The sequence below is a fragment of the Drechmeria coniospora genome, chromosome 03 (genome assembly GCF_001625195.1).
Source record: "Drechmeria coniospora strain ARSEF 6962 chromosome 03, whole genome shotgun sequence".
NCBI classification, from domain to species: domain Eukaryota; kingdom Fungi; phylum Ascomycota; class Sordariomycetes; order Hypocreales; family Ophiocordycipitaceae; genus Drechmeria; species Drechmeria coniospora.
Window position 1 is genome coordinate 7,941,975 of NC_054391.1, and position 7,568 is coordinate 7,949,542.

A 7,568-nucleotide genomic window follows, 5' to 3' on the forward strand; every position below is an offset into this window, starting at 1 on the left:
GCCCTAGCCGTCCCCTAGCCGGGCCCGCCCTAGTCCCTAATTTTATCCTTTATGCATTGCAATTCTATTTCGGATGCAATTTGTTTATATACGTTAACCGCCTTATTATAGTCGTCCATTATAGTCCCCCGCTAAAGGATATAGTCCCTTATTCTTTTAGTTAGCCTAATACGGAGCTTTATAAGTTTTACCTCGCTAGGCTAATATATCCCTCCTGCTAGTATAAGCTTCTCTTCAAAGCGTATAAGGAACGCTAGGAATAACTCTAACATCCCTTACCTAATGTCCTTTAGTTCAATAACCATTAGTTACTAGCGGTAAGGGTTACTGTAAGCCGATTCGAGGTACGTTAAGAATTAGAACGGGTTGTAACTAATACGGAAGCCTTCTTTAAAGTACGTTATAACTTATTGCTGGACTTTAGCCGAGAGGTTTTACTAAACGAAGATCTATTAGTCCTAGGCGGACCCGATAAAGTCCTTATCTACTCGGAGCTTACGGTCTATATAGAACTTCTAGGCTATAAAGGTACCCTTATTACCGTTATACGGGTCCCCGACCGGAATCGGTTTACGTTTAATACGGGCCCGTAGTATGCCCGACTCGTCCCCGGTCCGCTCCTGCTAGGGGTCGATTGTTAAGGTATCCATTGGCTGGGCCAACGAATGCCCTAGGTCCTACTGTACCTATTGCTACCTATTCTTCTATAGAGCTAAGATTTATATAGAGTACGTTTCTATTTAGGCGTACATTCGGCTAAACTCCGTATAGACTTTTGCTATAAAGTCCTCTATAACTTACTAGAGGTTAATTTCTTTGGGCTTCCCCTTATCTATTTTAACTTACGATAGTTAGGCTTTTCCTTCCTCCTAACCGGTATAAGTAAAGTGTTTTAAATATTACAGAGTTGCTAGGCAACTGCTCTAGGACTCTTAATAATATTTATTAAAAGACTTAAAGGAGGGAAAACTACTTAACAACTAGGGCTTCTAGTTATATGCGTTCCTCCTAGTAGGTCCCTTGGTTCCCTTCGTTCTCCTATATCGGGCTAAGCCCGATACCATAACACTATGTCCTAGGATAGAGTTACGTACTACCGTACGTAACTCGTATCCTATAACTAAGCAGGCATTGGAGTATAAGTACTCCAATACCTAGTACCTCGAGTTAGTGTTCCGTAGATTTCTTAATAACTATTTCCGACCACTAGATACTAGTAGTACTAGTAACTCCATAATAGTACGGATGCTATACTATACTATAAGTATTAATAAGTATACTAAGTTAACTAATAGTATATAATATATTACTTTTCCGAACTACGACTTAGAGCGATATACGGTAGTACTACTACTAAGTTACTATTATAGTATAACCTATATATATATTAGCTAATTGATTACTAAAGCTAATTAATTAAAACGATAACTACTACTCTTCTAATTACTACTAGTACTTACTAGCCTATAATACTATTATAGGCCGGACTACCTAATTATTATATAATGGAATTAACTAACTTAATAACTAAGATAAGCTATCTAACCTTATAACGGAAGTAGTTCCAACTATATTATAGTTTTAGCTATTAAGCTATAATATAATAGAGCCTTTAATCTATAATAGAATCTCTAATTAAGTATTACGGGGTCGCTAGGGGACTGCTCTAGGACTCTCAATAATGTTTATCAAAAGACTTAAAGGAGGGAAAACTACTTAGCAACTAGGGCTTCTAGTTGTATGCGTACTTCCTAGTAGGTCCCTTGGTTCCTTCCGTTCTTATATATCGGGCTAAGTCCGATACCATAATATTAAGCCGTTATTAGGAATTATTCTATAGATATTAATAGCTGCTCTTTTCCTATACTATAGCTAGAAGAAATAATTGTATTTGTTTATATAATTTGGTACTACTAATTATATACTCTTACCTAGTTACTAACTAGTACCCCTTATTACTATTACTAATAGTATAATTAATTAACTAGTCTGTATAATATACTTTTATTATCCTATCCTCTTATGTATTAATTGCAAGAGTACTACTTACTATAATTCTAGGAAATCTACTTAACTATAGTATATAGCTACTAAGATAATAAGTACTACTTATTATAAATACTATATTATAATATTAGGCTTTGCCTAATAGAGCTATGTCTTAGGATAGGGTTACGCACTACTGTATGTAACTCTATACTCTATAACTAAGTAGGTATTAGAGTATAAGTACTCTAATACCTAGTACTTAGGTTAGTATTCTATAGATTTCTTAATAACTATTTCCAACTACTAGATACTAGTAGTACTAGTAACTCTATAATATTTAAGAAATCTCCCTTTATTACAGTAAGCAGTAGGCTATAGACTATTAAACAATAGATTAATAGGATAATAATATACTACCTAGTAAATAAAATACTACCGTCTATTCCTCTAGGTACCACTTTGCCGTACCGATATTAGTAGTAGTTAGGAACTCAAATAGAGCCTCCCTTCCTTGCCTAGTACTAAATAAAATCGGTAGGGTAAGCGGCTTACCCTGTAGGGCTTCCTTTAGGTCTTTCCGTTCCTTCCTATAACGTACGCATTGTAGTAATAGGTGGGTTACGGTCTGTTTTTGCCCGCACTTACAGGCGTCCGAGTCGATCTTTCCAATCTTTTTTTGGTAGGGCTTAAGGTATCCGATCCCTGTTTTTAATTGTATATAGGCCGATTGGATAGGCCTAGGCAGATCGGGTAGGCTAGGCTTGTACGCAAACCTAGGCTTCCCAGTCCTTCGATAGTGGGCCCCTAGGCCCCTAGCCTTAGGGCCTCGGGCCTCCTCCCTAGCCCATAGCTCCTTCCACCCCCCTAGGGCTACTTCTTTAACCCTCCTCCGTAGATAGCTTAGGGAGGTGGAGGTATAGGGGGTCCCTATACTAGGCCTAGTTAGGCCACCTTGTGCAACCTGGTCTGCAATTTCATTCCCTATAATTCCAACGTGGCCAGGGCACCACGTTAGGGTTATAGCTACCTTCCGGTCCGCTAGGCTATTTACTAGCTGCCTTGCCTTATAGGCTAGGTCGCTATAGCCTACGGTTACCTTCTGGATAGCTGCTTGACTATCTATAAAAAGATAGGCTTCTTGCGGTAGGGGGTTTCGTTGGGATAAGGCTTTTAGGGCCCTTGTTATCCCGATTAGCTCGGCATCAACTACTTCGATCCTAGGGCCTAGGTTATAGGCCTTTGCCCCTAGGGCCCGGCCTGTAGGGTCCGTTTCGTAATAGGCGCACGAGTTCGTTGTTTGACCCCTAATAGTCCCTTGTGACCCGTCTGTATAATAAATAATACAGTTATTAAATTCTAGGTCTCTTAGAAGGGTTTCGTGTTCTAATTTAGCGGTCTCCTTAGGGCTTTGCGAAATACTTATAGAGGCCCTAGGCCCTAGGGCCCAGGGGGCTTGCCAGGCCGAGGGAACATCAACACCACGCGCCCACCCGATCGATTGAAACCACAATAAAATAGCCAAATTGCAGTTCGTTCAATTCCCCTCAATTGGGACATTACGATCCTCGAGTTACAGCCGCGCGCAGCCCATTGCGCGCGTGCAGTTGGGGGTTAAAGATGCCTTCAACTGGGAGGAAGAGGGCCGCTAGAAACGCAACCCCGCGCGTACCGACCCCACCCAACGAGACCCACCCAATCCTACCCAATAAGACCCACCCGACCCCGCCCGACGGGACCTACCCAATTGCACCCAACGAGACCCACCCAATTGCACCTATCGAGACCTACCCTATTGCACCCAACGAGACCCACCCGATTGCACCTATCGAGACCCACCTAACCTACCCAACCCACCCGACTATAGGCCCGGCTACAGGCCCGGTCCTAGCCCAGCCTACCCTATACCAGAAAAATCAGGAAAAAAATCAGGAAAATCAGGCTCAGCCTACCCTATACAGGGAAGTTCAGGAAAAAAATCAGGAAAATCAGGAAAGTCAGGAAAATACTACAAATATTAATATAACTCCAGAAAACGAAGAAAATACAACAAACGAAGACGAAATCGAACTTATATCCCTAGGTCAACCTACAGATACCGATATGGAAGACCTAGAGGATACGGAAGCCCCTATCCAACCAGAAACCCCCGAAACCCCCCTTATACTACAACAACGAAAACGAACCCACGCAGACCTAGAGTCTCCTGAAAGGCTACCTAAATTAGCTAAAAAGGGGATATCTAGGTCTATAATTACCGACCAAAACGAGGGCCAAGACCTAGCCCTACAGATCCAACAGGCTACTATACTTATACAAAGTGCAGTATCGAAGATGCTATATAGCCTCTTCGAACCCCTTATAAATACACTACAAAATGCGTTTCCAAGGGGCCCGAAGAGCTATAGCGAGGCAGCCCAAACACCTATACCTAGAGGTCTCCAGGACAGCGCCTGGGCGGTTGTCCCACCAAGGGGCCGAGGACCCAAGGGCCCTAACGGGCCTAGCGGGCCTAGCGGGCCTAGCGGGCCTAGTGGGCCTAACGGGCCTAGCGGGCCTAACGGGCCTAGCGGGCCTAGCGGGCCTAACGGGCCTGGCGGGCCTGGGCCTAACGGGCCTAACGGGCCTAGAGGGCCCAACGGGCCTAGTGGGCCTAACAGGCCTAGCAGAACCAACGGGCCCAAACGCCCTACAAAGGAAGGCTTATAACTTATCCTAAAACTCCGGAAGGAGCCTAAGGGACCTACGGAAAATAGACCCCAAGTACCCGCACTAACGCTACGGAATGCACTAAATAAGACCTTAGGGGCTATAGCCGTAGCTAGTATCAAGCTATCGGCTAGGGGCAACCTAGTTATTACAACAAAAGAGCCCTATACAGCAGCCCAACTGCTAGAAATACAATAGGCCTGGATAGGGCTATTTAATACTTATCCGGCTAAGGCAATAGAGACCCCTATTAGCTGGATAAAGCTAGTAGCATACGGGGTACCTATTCTTACGGAGACCGATATCCTTAAAATTACTAAGTCGGAAATCGAAACCTTTAACCCGGTTACGGTTAGGGGCCAGCCCCGCTGGCTTAAAAGGCCTAGCCTAAGTAAGGCCGCTGGGTCTATTGTTTTTGCTGTCCCTACAGAACAGGAGGCTAGCTATAGCCTTAAAAATGGGCTATTTATAGCTGGAATTCGGGCCAAGGTTGTAGCCTATAAGGCCTATACGCTAAAGACCCAATGCTTTAGGTATCAGGGCTACGGGTACGACCCAAGCCTTTGCAATAAGAAAATCCGCTGCGCACTATGCGCCAAAGGGCACTATACAAAGACCCACCGGTGTACTAGCTGCAACGCTACAGAGCCCTGCAACCACCTCGAACTAGTATGTACTAACTGTAACGGTAAGCACAAGGCTAATAGTACCGAGTGCGAAATCTATCAGGCTATTAGACTATAAGTCGAAATAGCCCAGAAAAGTGCTATCTTAGGCTTATCCAGCATAACGCACGGAGGCATAATTTAGCACACCAATCGGTACTCCAACAGGCCTACGAGCAACGTACCGATATTATCCTTCTACAAGAGCCCTACTGCCCTAAAATTCAAGGAGCATTTATAGGGCTCCAACACCCGTCTTACTATATTATTACACTACAACAGTCAACTAGCCCTTTAAGTATTACAGTTAGACCTAGGGTCTTAACGTATATTAGGAAGGCTAGTAGGCTAGCTTATAATCCCCGATACGACCTATTTTCCGATCCGGATATCCAAGCTATAGAGATATTAGGTACAAAACCATTTATCCTAATTAACCTTTACAACGAAAAGGAACAGGCCTACGAGGACCCTAGCGGGCCTAACGGGCCTAGCGGGCCTAACGGGCCTATTGGGCCTAGCGGGCCTAACGGGCCTAGCGGGCCTAACGGGCCTAACGGGCCTAACGGGCCTAGGCCTAGCGCTAGGCCTAGCGGGCAACCAAGCCAGAACCCCTATACAGTCGAGAGGCTCCTTCTACCCTATAGATGCAATAAGCCTACACTTATTATAGGGGATTTCAACTTACATCACCCATTATAGAATCCAGCGGTAGACCCTATTAGGGCTACTAAGGCACAAAGGCTAGTAAACTGGCTAACAAGCCAGAAGGCTAGCCTAATCCAGGACCCAGAAGAGGTTAAAGGGGGCACCTATTTTAGGCCCGGCTTAAAGTCTAGGTCTATTATTGACCTAGCCTTTAGTACCCCTTTTAACCTACTAAACTGGTCTAACTGGAGGTACTTAAAGGCATCCGGGTCCGATTACCAGGTAATCGCCTTTAAAGCTAGGGCGCCTATCCTACCTACAGCAAGCCTACTATTCCAGTCTAGGCCCCCCTTATTCAATTACAAGAAGGCCAACTGGAATAAGTATAACTGTTTATTACAGGAAAAGCAGGCATCCCTAAATTAGCAACTAGATACCCTAATTTCAGTAAGGGATCTAGATGGAATAGCTATACTAATTACAGAGGCTATACAGGCAGTAGCTATAGAGGCAATCCCTAGGCTACGGCCAAGTGAACGGTCTAAGCCTTGGTGGACCCCCGAGCTACTAGACTTACGGAAGACCCTTAGCCGTACATTTCAAGGCCTACAACAGCATCAACACCACGCGCCCACCCGATCGATTGAAACCACAATAAAATAGCCAAATTGCAGTTCTTTCAATTCCCCTCAATTGGGACATTACGATCCTCGAGTTACAGCCGCGCGCAGCCGATTGCGCGCGTGCAGTCGGGGGTCAAAGATGCCTTCAACTGGGAGGAAGAGGGCCGCCAGAAACGCAACCCTACGCGTGCCGACCCCACCCAACGAGACCCACCCGATCCTACCCAATAAGACCCATCCGACCCCGCCCGATGGGACCTGCCCAATTGCACCCAACGAGACCCACCCAATTGCACCCAACGAGACCCACCCAATTGCACCCAACGAGACCCACCCAATTGCACCCAACGAGACCCACCCAATTGCACCCAACGAGACCCACCCAATTGCACCCAACGAGGCCCACCCGGTTGCACCCATCGAGACCCACCCAACCTACCCAACCCACCCGACTATAGGCCCGGCTACAGGCCCGGTCCTAGCCCAGCCTACCCTATACCAGAAAAATCAGGAAAAAAATCAGGAAAATCAGGCTCAGCCTACCCTATACAGGGAAATTCAGCAAAAAAATCAGGAAAATCAGGAAAGTCATGAAAATACTACAAATATTAATATAACTCCAGAAAACGAAGAAAATACAACAAACGAAGACGAAATCGAACTTATATCCCTAGGTCAACCTACAGATACCGATATGGAAGACCTAGAGGATACGGAAGCCCCTATCCAACCAGAAACCCCCGAAACCCCCCTTATACTACAATAACGAAAACGAACCTACGCAGACCTAGAGTCTCCTGAAAGGCTACCTAAATTAGCTAAAAAGGGGATATCTAGGTCTATAACTACCGACCAAAACGAGGGCCAAGACCTAGCCCTATAGATCCAACAGGCTACTATACTTATACAAAGTGCAGTATCGAAGATGCTATATAGC